This window comes from Lissotriton helveticus, chromosome 8 (assembly GCF_964261635.1).
Source record: "Lissotriton helveticus chromosome 8, aLisHel1.1, whole genome shotgun sequence".
Classification (NCBI taxonomy): domain Eukaryota; kingdom Metazoa; phylum Chordata; class Amphibia; order Caudata; family Salamandridae; genus Lissotriton; species Lissotriton helveticus.
In genome coordinates this window covers 456,976,790-456,991,325 of record NC_136069.1, presented here as the reverse complement: position 1 = coordinate 456,991,325, position 14,536 = coordinate 456,976,790, and positions in this window count along the sequence as shown.

The window sequence follows — 14,536 nt, the reverse complement described above, 5'->3', positions numbered from 1 at the left end:
TTAGACTGGAGGGGGAATAGTAAATCTATTACATTGATGACCTTTTTATATTCTGGCGCAGAACAGGGTAAGAAGCCACGATGTTTATAAATGTGTGTAATAAAGTAAAAACATGAAGATTTTTGGAGATTTACAAATTACATTAAATAATGAAACCCTTCAAACACTACTTATTTGCAGTCACTGCTACTGCGGACAGATGGAGTAATCCTTGGCCATTTAAACAAGAGTTGGGCTGCCTAAGGCCGCTGCTCTGCCCTGCCCGGCCCTGTTAACCTGCTGCCATTTCGGGCTTCTTTGCCACAGTACCCGGGGTGAGGACTTCAGCCCCCAGGGTGCACCAGGCAACCTCCAGCTGCCGCGAGTGAGGGGGAGGCGTGGCCATCGTGCTTAAAGCGCTACCTCTCCCCCCTCTGCGCAGGAGTTTTTTCTTGCTGTCACTGCCACTGCGGACAGACGGAGTAATCCTTGGCCATTTACAACAGGAGGGGGGCTGCCTAAGGACCCTGCGCTGCCAGGCACTGTTAACCTGCTGCCATTTCAGGCTTCTTCGCAACAACACCTGGGGTGAGAACTTCAGCCCCCATGGTGCATCAGGCAACCTCCAGCTGGTGCGAGTGAGGGGGAGGCGTGGCCATCACACTTAAAGTGCTGCCTATCCCCCCGCAGCGCGGGACGAAGCACGGGCGAAACCCGGGCCAAGGGCAGGCCCATCTGAGCCCGTCAGGAGCCAAAAGAGGCCGGGCTAGGCCACCCCTCTTTGTTTTTATCTGCAGCTGCGGGGCAACATTGAAATACTGGACTGGGACCTTGTCTTTCTCTAGCTGAACCATTTAGAGAAGCGTACAGGTGTAGCACCATATTGCGGGTGAAGTATCACTCCAACAGGGCCTTTTTACGCTTTTGCTATTGTACGGCAGGGTTCTGTAGTGGTTTGTTGTGGTAATTCCATCTCTCTCACCCTAATCAGGGCATTAGGTGCTGTGCTGTTATCTTTACGCAAGATTGGGTGGTCTATTTTGTCACTATGTCATGGGGAGGCGGAAGACTCAAGTGAGTCAAGAAGGGACAAAAGCTGTAACTAGGGCTAATGTTACAACCTATTATAGACCTGTTATAGACAAGGAGACTGAATTAGTGAATAAGCGTCTCTCTAGATCTCCTTCTAATGGCCTATTTTCTCTCCTGGCTGGTCCTATTAACCCTTTAAGGGAAGCTGTCACGGAAGCATCAAGTATACTCTTATCCCCCGTGTTGGGTTCTGATTTATAGCACAATGAAGTTTCATCTCCTTTGCAAGAACTTCACGTGAGGTGCCACATAGGCCACTTTCTCCCGTTGCTATTATCGAGAACAGGGAGAGTGGTGTTTTTACCCTTACGACAGGGAATGGTGGTACTAATAGTTATAATCCCTTAGATGCACCCAGCAACAATGGTCCCTTACAAAATCCAAGGGTGGCACAAAGGTCATGTGGGAGCATAAAAAGAAAATCTAAGTCAATTTGGAGACAAGCCAAAAAAACTAAACCTAATGTACCCATCAAGTTAGCTTCGAATAACATGGTACCCGTATCGCCAGTCGTAAACTCAGTCCACCCGGCGATGATGGAAGCCTTGAAATCAACTATGAGTTGTATGCTGGATGCTAAGTTGAGTCCCATCGTGGATAGGTAAAATTCAATAGAGAAAATCCTAGCAGAACAAAATAGGTCAGCACAATCCATCCAATTTACCCAACCTGAAGTTTTGGACCTGAATAGGGATAACACAGCTCCAGGACTTATACCCATGCCTGGGTCAGTTCAAGATCCTAGGCCTTCCAGTGGAGCTCAGTCTCACAGTAAAATATGGCTTCCAAAGATCTAGGGGGGTTGGCTGATGATATAAGAGAAAGACAGGTACCCAATGGTCTCACACCTACTTATCCCCAAGGTTTGGCCTCCCAAACATCAGGAACACCAACGAAAGAGGCGCAGGGACAATCAACAAATGCCCCTCAGAATTCAGCCGTCATCAATCTCCCTCCCTCCCCAACCAACGCCCCTTGTAAAAATCTTGGGTAACGTCCCACCACTTTCACCAGGGTCCATGAGGATTTTACTAAACTTAAAAACAAGGTTACACACTGGCTGTCCAACAACACCTCTGTGGGTCCAATGGTGAAACGTAACATTATCATGGTGCGCCATGTGTGTTGGATAGGGAGCTTGAGGAAACCCGGAGTGGGTGACTGTATTTTTGTGAATTTCAACAGATCTTTCATTGTGGATAGAATTTTACGGGATGCCCATATTGATCCTATACATTGTGATTCTGGTATCCAGGTTCTCCCTTTGGGTTTTTTCTACAAGGCTGACCACATAAGGCGCTTAAACACAAGCATGCCAAGGGGTTCTGTCCCGAATGGTTGGGTATCATCCTGCTCCACGGCTAGAGCTGTTCAACAGATTCTCAGTTTTATCAAGGTTGGATGAGTGCGATTGACTGCATAAGCACTTAGAGCCAGTTGGAGATACATCCCACCAACAGGGGTCTCCACGCCTTTCTACACAAAGTGTCGTGCCCCGTGCTATGGAGTCGTTTGGGAAGACTAGCTCCCAGCAGCGGGTGCCTTCACCGGCTGCACATCAAGGGATGATCTCTAGTGTAGACCCTTATAATGTAATGTCATGGAATATTGCAGGTCTGGTGAGCAAATTTCAGGACCCCTTATGGATGCAGGTCATCAGATTCTCTGTGATTTGTCCTCAGGAGACTTGGCTGGTGAACTGTAACCTATTTTTAGAGGGATATAAAGCTTTTTTTGTCCCTGCGTCCCCGTCAGCTTGTGGCAGAGCTCGGGGGTGACTTGGTAATCTTTATATTGTGGTATATAAATAAATAATACCGGATCTAGGTTTGACTAGGCATAGCAATAACAGATAGCTCAATAAATAAGAGTCAAGATTCGAGGTAGTAGGAGTTTGCAGGTTTATTACAGCATAAAGGACAGGAACAGGACAACCTGCACAGGAATAGGATGGCAGGGCCCGGCAGCTGCCGGGGCTGGATCTGGGATGAGCGCGCTAGCATTTAATAACAATACACAAGCATATATAGTAAAACAGTTGCATTACAGTACATATGATAGGCGGAGCGGTGGGTGGAGCAAAGGGTGTGACGCGTAGCAGTCGCGAAAGATAAGGGTGAAAGTAGGTGTAACAGGGCGTATACATAGACATGTGATGCAAACGTAACAGAATATGCCATAAATGGGGCGGAAACATGGAGGGGGCTACCTAAGGAGCCGGGACCTCTAACCTGATGGTGCGCGCAAACTGGCAATGACGTGTTACTAGGAGAAGCTGGGGGCTACGAACTCTGTGCTAGGAGCAGAGACTGAAGTCTGGAGAGTCAGGGCGACATGTACCTAAACAGTATCTAGTATCTGATGTTTAGAGAACATGTTGATAGAATCCAAAAGCTATCGGGGTAAAGGCTAACAGACTCTAAGACTGGAGCATGCATTATTCTACATGTAGTGCGTGATGAAGAATATTAAATGACCATTAATACAGTATTTCTCTTACATGGAGACGTAAAGACTAGACAATGACGGAAACTATTGATGCGGTTCAGTAGCTTAGGAATGCAGAGAAGGAGGGCTGGACTGATAACTAGAATCATAACATACTCTTGGCAGACTCAGAGGCAGAGCCAGGCTGAACCGGGCACTGCGAGGCAGGAAGTAAGTGAAGGGTCAGGGATACAGGTGGGGGCCGTGTCGCTCCTCAGCGAGGGCTTCAGGAGACAGGAGCTGAATCTGGTGTCCAGGCCCTTTTGAGGCCTAGAAACGGGGACTTTACAATGAAATAACGTGCACACTGAGAAACGTGGCAACGTAGCTTTACATAGGCCTGATATTCGTAGTATTCACGAGAACTGGAAACAGGCATACTAGAAGTGGACACAACTATAATTGCGTCTTTAATCGAACATGGGGAATACATATGCATATTAATCATGCACACATAACATATGATGGAGGACGCGTAGGGACACAGAACATGGCAAAATTTACTTTTCCACATTCCCTCCTTGTCACTACGTTTCCATCAGGAAACATCAATATTCATGATACCATCTATCATTTCATACAGCATCAATTGTTCGTCTCGAATTTTCTTGGAACGGGATTTAGAACGGGACTTGGGACTAGGAATACAAGAGGTAGCACAAATGCCGCAAATCGCAGGGCCACATTGTATACAGAGGCAGCAGCTGAATATGATCGCTACTGCGATACCTAGGAAGGACAATACTTTCCATCCCCAGGCGGAAATTATATTCCAGAACCAACCGGACCATGTCCAGGTGCCTGGGTCTTGGTGTAACAGATGGGCAATTTTATGGAGTCTGGTTATAGCTGAATAAACAGACGGCGCGTTATTAGGAATGAAAATGCAGCAACTAGATCCGATGACTCTACAGGCCCCGCCCCTATCGGCCAGTATGACGTCAAGGACGAGACGATTTTGCAAAACAACAAATCTCATAGCAGATTGCTCTTCGGTTAAGTTACCTAGGGCAGAGGCAGTCTCATTTACTACAGCTTCAAGGGTTCTGGTTAATCTACGGATTAGCTTACTATTCTGGATAGGTCCTATAAAAAAGAAGAAACCTCTATTGAAATCTGTATACTGTTCTAGAGCAGTTTCAGTATAATCGACAATTGGGGACTCGATCTCCCTTCTATGTCTAATGTGTACTAGATGTGTATTTCTGTGATAATCAGATGGGGCTAGGAAAACAGGTGGCAGTAGGAAGGCAATGTAACAGGTTCCCTCCCAATCGAGGGGCAGACGAACATATGCGGTTTGGCCACAAATAAAATAAGAATGACGTGAAGCTTTGAAAATAGATTTCCCACTGTCACTATACTTGACAATAGTAGTACAATCGCTGTGTCCTACATGTACGGAACCATTATTTCGGACACATAATTCGCCTTTGACTGGTAATACGGAAATAGCAGGTAAGTCTGGAGTGGAATCAGACTGAACATTCAGGACCATGAAATTCGAAGAATAATTTCCTAAATTGTAAACTTCATTTTCTAGATCCAACCCTGTTCTGTGGGGAAGACCTTGCTTGTCTGGGAAACATGTACTGTTAAGGAAAGACATATCTGTTGAGGATGACGTTAACGTGGACCATGCTCCACACGAACCATTATGTGAAAATGGATAAGGAAAGAGTGGCAGAACTCCCTTCGGTGTCTGGAAAGGGGGGAGTCGACCACACACCCAACAATTTGTGGCATTGCTGGTCTGGTGTGAGTAATGTAACATGCGGATAAAAGAATTGTTACGCATAGCGAGGCGGTAAGAGAGTTCATGAGGAGGCAGATCACTAAACGTGTGCTCTACTGTAACATTAGAAGACTTATTTACATGAGAAACTGGAAAATACAGATAAAATGCATAACTGGTGCAGGAAATCATAATGCTGAGAAATAATATGAAACTTAGAAAAATGATACATCGGATTGAGTTTTGACTAACTCTCTCACTATGGGGGTCTATTTTATACATGTCAGAAACCGGTCTAACCGTTTCACCTAGGGGAGGACTTAGACAATCAAACTGGCTGACTTATTTTACTAGACCTTAACTTTTTCTTATACTCCTGTTGCGGAGTTGTCTCTAACAGGGAGGGTGCAGTAACATTGTCTTTTGCGGGACAGTCCTTAAAAATAGTACTTTTGCAGTCCTTTAAATCCTCGGAAATGTTCTTTGAAATTGGTTTCAATCCATAAAACTTCTTGATATGCGAAAGATGCACCCAGCCTTTGCGTCCCTCCAACTTCACGGCTGTACGGGTGGCCAGGAGGACCTGTCGGGGCTCCTTCCAGCGAGGCTCCAGCGGACTTGAACGATCAAAATTTCGCACTAGGACCATGGATCCGGGAACGATTTCATGCGGTGCCACCTCGGTATTGTCTGGAAATGCGGCGGCAACCTGTGAACGACAAGAGTTGAGGGCAGACATCAAGGAAGCTAGGTAATCTGTCAGCATATTACTTGAAACATCGGTAATACTTCGGGGTCTAGGTGTACCCCACATGTTAGGGGGGCGGCCGAATACGACCTCATAAGGGGACAGACCTGATCTGGAATGTGCGACCATGCGCATATAGAACAGGGCGACCGGCAGAGCTACTAGCCAGTCCACACCTTTCTCTTGACATACTTTGGCAATGCGAATTTTCAGGGTCTGATTATGTCTCTCTACGAGACCGGCTGCTTCAGGATGGCGTACACAATGGAACTTCCACTGGTACCCTAACAACAGGGAAACATGTTTCATCAACTCAGATGAGAATGGCTGGCCGTTATCAGAATATACGACTCTAGGGAGTCCATAACGGGGGAAGAACTCACGAACCAACTGCTTGGCAGTGGTCGCGGCTGTGTAATCTGGGACTGGATATGCTTCTGTCCACCTGGACAAAGCGCATACAACTACAAGGACATACTTGAAACCTCGACATCGCTCCATCTGAATGTAATCCATCTGGAGGACTTCAAAAGGGTGGTCAGGAGGCTGGAATCCACCTTGTTCCACCGGGACACTTTTACCTGGATTAAACTGGCAACATATCATACAGGTACGGACTTTCTGCTTGGCTGCAGCTCGTAAATGCTTGTTGAACCAAATGTTCTGGATACTGTCTAACATTGCTTTTTCTCCTAAATGTGCTGGACTATGTGCGGTATTGATAATGACCTGAACCATAGAGTCGGGGAGAAACCATGTGGCTTTTCCCTTCGTCAACCATCCCTGATCTGTCTGGACCCCTCCTTGTTCGGACCATTTCTTGATTTCTTCAGGAGTAGCATGTAACTGTATGTCTATGACATCTTGTGTAGGGTCCTTAACTGTCATACATGTAGTCGGATCTGGAGTATGTGTCTGTGTCGGGTTAACTGGAATGTCTGGAGTCTGTGCTGTAAGCTTGGCTGTGCGATCTGCTAGATCATTACCCTGGGAAATAATGTCAGTAACTTTCGTATGTGCTTTGCATTTCATGATAGCAATGGATGTCGGTAAGTGTATGGCATCTAACAGAGCCTGGATAAGGAGACCATGCTGAATCTTGGTTCCATGAGAAGTCATGAAACCTCTCTCCTGCCAGAGCACTCCAAAGTCGTGTACGACTCCAAATGCGTAGCGTGAATCTGTGTAAACATTAACTTTCAGGTTCTTGGCGTGTATGCAGGCTTGAGTCAGAGCAACTAGCTCCGCTGCTTGAGCAGACAGGGTGTCAATACGGTGTGTCTCTATAACTTCAGTGTCAGTAGTCACTGCATACGCGGCTACTAGTTCACCTGTACTTGTTCTCATGCATGAACCATCCACATAAAGTGTCAGGTCGGGATCTGGTAATGGAATATCTGTCAGATCTTGTCTTGGCTTTGTCATGATGTTAACTACTTCCACACAGTCGTGTGTGGCAGGATTCAAAGTAACTGACGGTAACAGTGTAGCAGGATTTAGAACGTTGCAGCGTCTGATTTCTATGTGTGGCTGGAACAGTGTCAATTCATAACCTGTTAAACGTGCAATTGTCAAGTGCTGAGTTTGTGTTCGGTTTAAAAGAACTTCCACGGAGTGTGGAACTTGTACTGTCAGAGAGTGTCCTAATACTATGGAATCACTTTGTCTGATAGCTAGTGCTGTGGCTGCAACTGACTTGAGACACGCAGGCAGAGCCTGGGCTACAGGATCTAATGTGCTCGAAAAATAAGCACAGGGCTTGTATTGTCCTGCTTGATCTTGTGTGAGAACAGATAATGCTGTACCTTCGCGCTCAGTGACGAAAAGTGTAAAAGGCTTACTGTAGTTTGGTGTAGCTAGAACTGGAGCTTGACATAGGGCTTTCTTTAATTCATTAAAACTAAGTGTATGTTCAGATGTCCAAGGGAGAACAGTCGATACGGCTGCCTCCTGTGTCGTTAACTGTATCAGTGGCTTGGCTAGAAATGCATACTGAGGAATCCATTGTCTGCAATAAGAAGTAAGGCCGATAAAAGCACGTACCTCCTTCTGGGTCTTGGGCTGAGGAAGACTCGCTATTAACTGAATACGGTCAGGTGTCAACTGCCGACCCCACTTGGACAGCAAGTGGCCTAAGTAGATCACTTGCTGGACACAAAATTGAAGCTTCGAAGGGGACACCTTGTGCCCCATCTCGGCTAGGAAATACAAGACTGTAAGGGATGCTTGCTCGCAAGCACGTTCAGAACGGGCTGTGATCAGTAGATCATCGACATACTGGAGCAGGGCAGTGTCAGTTGGCATGTGAATGTCGTCTAGTTGTCTCTTGAGTGCTTGACTGTAAATACTAGGACTTTCTGTGAAACCATGAGGAGCGCGTGTGAACATATAGCTCCTTCCATTTAAACAAAATCCGAAAAGAAACTGGCTGTCTGGATGAATGGGGACACTGAAAAACGCGTTCTTGAGGTCTATGACTGAAAAAAATGTGGCTTCGGAATCAATGGCTGTCAATAGGGAAGAGATATCTGGGACAACTGGGTACTGGGGAATAATACATTTCTTAAGTTCTCGAAGGTCAATCACTAATCGATATACTGGAGGTGCATTTGGATCAGTACGTTTCATGACTGGAATGATCGGAGAATTACATACATTGGAGTCAGTTTCTACAACTACTCCTTGAGCGATGAGCTCGTCAATAATTTTGGATAAGGCTGCTACAGCCTCAGGTGGCAATCTGTACTGTCTGATTCGTGGTAACACTACACCTGGCTTAAGAGTCACACGATGGGGTGTGATTTGCATAAAGCCAACATCAGTTGGACCTCGCGCCCATAGATGCTGCGGAACATTAGACAATCTGGGATCAAAATCTCGTAATACATAGTGACCCTTGAAGTCACGTAGGAACAATCGTATTCCCTCTGGGGAACAGCATATAACTGCACCTAACTCTTTCAGTGTTTTAATGCCTAATAAATTTTCTGGACATGACTTCGTAAGTAACAGATCAGTAGTGCGGGACAGTGGACCTACTTCTAGGGTAACTGGCTTTGATATTTCATTTACAATAGGCTTTCCTGAAAATCCAAGGGAAACATTTCTAGAGCCTGAGAGCGGAGCCCCTGGAACTTCGGCGTGGCTGATGGTGGTCCTACTTGCCCCTGTATCAATCAGAAACTTTCGGTCTTGCCCTAATACTTGACTGTGAACATAGGGACCTTCTTGATCTACAGGTATCTCGATGAGAGGCAAGCCTACCTCCCTCTCTAGGCTGTTTCATGAATATGGCTGATACTCTGGATACTCTGACTGAGCATACTGGTACATCTGCTGTGTAACATGCTGTGTTGCAGCGATGGGCTGCGGTACAGTAACTGTCTGTTGTGCATTCTGTGGCTGAGGAGTCTGTGAAACTTGCTCTTGTCTGGGCGGACGTGGTCTTTCTTTAGTCTTACCGGTAGCTATGTTGTGTTTCAGAACTGCACACTCGTTTATAAAATGACCTGGCTGTTTACAATAATTGCAGTTTCCTTTAACGGGAGCTGCGGGATGACTGGCTTGATTCAGACCCCTCTTCTGACTGTCTTGAGGAACAGATTGTGCAACTAGCACTTTCATTTTTGTGTCTTTCATACGTTTTCTCTCGTGATCTTGCTCTTCTCTGATTCTATTCTGGTGATATTGAAGCATCTGTAACATCTGGGACGGGGTATTAGCTTGCCAGGTACTTTCGACTTTCAAAACTCGGTTTTTAATTGGTGGACTTGAATTCTCGACTAATTTAGTAACAAAAAGGTGAGGGTATGACTCGCTACTCGTCTTGAGGCCACTGTTTATTATAAAACATTTTTCAAATCTAGAGTAAAAATCACTAGTGTCTTCGTCTTCTTTCTGTTTACATGCTGAGATTGCATCCCAGTCTTCCTTTTTAGTTGCTAATAGTCTGGGCAAAACTTGTATTAACAGTTCAGGTAATTCTTTACATTTATCTCCAAGACCGGTACCTGGTACTCGTGCCTTATCTTCAGCTTCTAGAACTGCCCAATCGATCTTTTTCTCTCCCACCTCCCATTCTTTTTCCTTGAGTTTCTCATATACCCCTGCGGGCAACAGGACCTTTAGCATTTTAATTATGTCTGGATACGTGTATTCTCCCATACGGAGCATGTCTTTCAATTCTCGGTGGAACCCTGCTGGATCTTTATCATGACAGGGAATTAACTTTTTCATCTCTAAGAGTTCCATCTTTGTGATCGGAGTGTAAACAAACACTCGTTGCATTTCACCACCCTCTGTCTTAACTGGATGCACTTCTCGTAACGGATTCTGTCTGTCTATGTAAAAGGGTTTACTTTCTGGGGGTGAGACATGAACAAAATGCGGGTTCAGAAACATACTATATTTGTGGCGCTGTTCTAGAATAACACTAATTAAATCGGTACCTAAACCTTTCCATTTATACTGGAGTAACTCGTTCAGGACATCGTGTAACGGACCTGGATCAGAATGTTGACCCTCATACAAAGTAATGAGGTGTTGAATCATATACATACCCACCAGTCGTTGCTCGGCTGGGGGCAATTTCAGAAACATTTGTGCCACTATTTCGTCTGGAAAAGTGGTAGAATCAGTAATCCATCGGACTGCTGATCGGACTAGTTCTTGTTCATGCATAGTACTTAACTCGCTATAACCGATTCGTGATTTCAGAATGTGGTCGGTAGCTTGAAATACTTGTTCTAGAGAACCTTGTTCTGGTGTTGGACGATGGAAAGTTGACTTGTGTTCTAGGCGTAAATGGCGATCTGGAAATCTAGATTTTCCTACATATGCTATTCTGGCGGGATTCTCGTCCTCTACCTCTTCCGCAGAGTCATTTTCTTTCTCGCTTACTTGTGCTGCCTTACGTTGATCATGTAACCTTATTATTTCCTTACGAATTTTCTTGTACATACTCTCTATACTACTGATAGTCTTGTGCTTACCCTCGGCTATATTCTCACTCCACCTTGTCAGGGTTCTCATTTCGACTTGATCTTTGGTCGGATAATCTTGTTCCCTTATTAAACAATTAATCAGAAACTTTAATATCATGAGCTGGATCTCAACTTTCCTTTGAGACATGACTTCACTAATACTTTCTGGATCATCCCCTGTACGGATGAAACGATATATTCTGTCTAGATCTTCCTTCATATTCGGTAAAGTGACCAAGTACTCGGACACCTGCCTAACACGCACGGAAAATATAACCATACTATCCTCGCCTGGAACTGGATCATAACAGCATTCAGTAAGAGCTCGCCTGATTTCTGCAATGGACTGATATTTAGGCGTACGCTGTAACGCACGTTCATGTAACTCGACTGCTCCTGGACGTCTATTTGGCGGCGGGGTCTGAGGAGGACCTCCTCCTGCGGCCCCTAAACTGGAACCATCGACTGATGCTCTTCGTGCTGGCGCGGCGGGAAATTGAAATGCGGGCTGAACTTGTATGGCGGGCTGAACCTGGGGGACCGTAGCAGGTACTGCAAGGGGTGCCCCGGTGTCTGGAGGAGCAGGAAGTGCCTGATTTACAGGGACTGGCGGAGCGGGATTTGCATATTCCGGGACTGTGTCGTCCAAATAGGACGAAATGAAAATATCAGCTGCGGTCGGTTTGTGACGTAGCTTGGTCGGAACTAATGGTGGCGGAAAATTACTGGATGCCTCCGGGGTCGCTTTTGGCAAGCCCTCGGCAAGAAGAGGATACATACCCTTAATGAGGGCGTTCCTCTGTCTGTCTGACTGTTCGGTTTTAACTCGTTCACCTATCTCGATTAATTCCCTTTCTTGGGCTCGTTCTAAGGATTCTCTACTTAATTCTGACTTTCTGATTTCTTTTTCGGTTCTTTTATGAGATTCTTTGCGCCATAACTCGATGGCGTCTTTCTGTGACTGTCTGGCTTTCTTTTTCCATAATGCTTCTTCTACTCTCATGATGCACTCGGCATCCCACGTACCTGATACGGGCCATCTATACTTTTCTTCTAACTCCTTGGTATACTCTACCCATAAATCTTGATATAATATAGCGCTTATGCCATGCTTCTGATACATAAAATGACCTGGACTGTCCCTAGGCGGGACAGGAACTGCTTCTTCTAGCAGACCCTTTCTAGTTTTTAACTGACGTAATCTCGAAAAGAGGGACATTGCAAACTTGAATCTGAACACAATACAATACGCGAGGAACAATAACAATTGAGAAAACAATTCAGGCATACCACGACATTGAAAATACATTGAATAACATTATGAAGCAACAGTTCGGACAGAATACTACCTGGAACACTGAGAACAGAAACACATGAATTTCTCGAGAGCGGAACAGGCTAGAATTACTGGATGTGCTGCTGAAACAGCACGGAACATACCGGTCCCATAAAGGGACGCATCAAGACCCGTATCCACCTAGGTGAACACTTCGTTTCAGATCTGCGTACCCAGACCCATCGGACCAGAGACAATTTAGATTGACCCTGTCTAGATACTACCCCAGCAACGGTACTCACCGGGCAGCAAGAACGGAAGGCCTCGGACTGGACTGGACTGCTTCGACGCCGGACGGACGAACTTCGGACTTCTGTTACGGGTGGGCCTCCGGATACCTCGGACCTTGGACTCTCGGCTTGGGCTCTGGTCGGGACTCGCCGCGTTCCTCCACCGTCTCGTCTGGATGCTGGACCGCCTCCTCCGTCTCCTCCGTGGGCCTGAGGGATACTTAAAGCAGAAATATCTGCCGGTGCGCAGAAGAGTTCCGTCACGACTGCAGAGGGTCAGGGGGCCGGCGTGGCTTCACCGACGCGTGGGGAAAGGGCGAGTCCCTATTCGGGCGCCATTATGTGGTATATAAATAAATAATACCGGATCTAGGTTTGACTAGGCATAGCAATAACAGATAGCTCAATAAATAAGAGTCAAGATTCGAGGTAGTAGGAGTTTGCAGGTTTATTACAGCATAAAGGACAGGAACAGGACAACCTGCACAGGAATAGGATGGCAGGGCCCGGCAGCTGCCGGGGCTGGATCTGGGATGAGCGCGCTAGCATTTAATAACAATACACAAGCATATATAGTAAAACAGTTGCATTACAGTACATATGATAGGCGGAGCGGTGGGTGGAGCAAAGGGTGTGACGCGTAGCAGTCGCGAAAGATAAGGGTGAAAGTAGGTGTAACAGGGCGTATACATAGACATGTGATGCAAACGTAACAGAATATGTCATAAATGGGGCGGAAACATGGAGGGGGCTACCTAAGGAGCCGGGACCTCTAACCTGATGGTGCGCGCAAACTGGCAATGACGTGTTACTAGGAGAAGCTGGGGGCTACGAACTCTGTGCTAGGAGCAGAGACTGAAGTCTGGAGAGTCAGGGCGACATGTACCTAAACAGTATCTAGTATCTGATGTTTAGAGAACATGTTGATAGAATCCAAAAGCTATCGGGGTAAAGGCTAACAGACTCTAAGACTGGAGCATGCATTATTCTACATGTAGTGCGTGATGAAGAATATTAAATGACCATTAATACAGTATTTCTCTTACATGGAGACGTAAAGACTAGACAATGACGGAAACTATTGATGCGGTTCAGTAGCTTAGGAATGCAGAGAAGGAGGGCTGGACTGATAACTAGAATCATAACATACTCTTGGCAGACTCAGAGGCAGAGCCAGGCTGAACCGGGCACTGCGAGGCAGGAAGTAAGTGAAGGGTCAGGGATACAGGTGGGGGCCGTGTCGCTCCTCAGCGAGGGCTTCAGGAGACAGGAGCTGAATCTGGTGTCCAGGCCCTTTTGAGGCCTAGAAACGGGGACTTTACAATGAAATAACGTGCACACTGAGAAACGTGGCAACGTAGCTTTACATAGGCCTGATATTCGTAGTATTCACGAGAACTGGAAACAGGCATACTAGAAGTGGACACAACTATAATTGCGTCTTTAATCGAACATGGGGAATACATATGCATATTAATCATGCACACATAACATATGATGGAGGACGCGTAGGGACACAGAACATGGCAAAATTTACTTTTCCACAATATCGCTGGCTGTGACCTGCAGGATTCAGCAACTTCCAACTGCTAATAAGGACTTTCAAGTTATCGCCTTAAGGAGAGAAAATGACAGCATGGGCATCATTAATTTTAAAATGCAACAAGCGCACAGGGGGAGTGTAAGATTGCCCAGCTGGGCTGTCTCATAAGGCAGTCCTGCGGTTTTGTTGCACATAAGCTTATGGTGGTGGGGGATTTTAATATTCACATCTGTGGAGACCCCAAAACACATGTATGGTTGAGCTGGGATGTGCCAGGACGCGGGGATTCCATTTCGAGCCTTCTCTTCAGGATAACGCACTGAATAATTTGCTCAATGAATTTGACTTGTTACCATCAATGTCTCTTTCTGCCCCCCTTAGTATACAGTCCGTCCCTTCTTTTA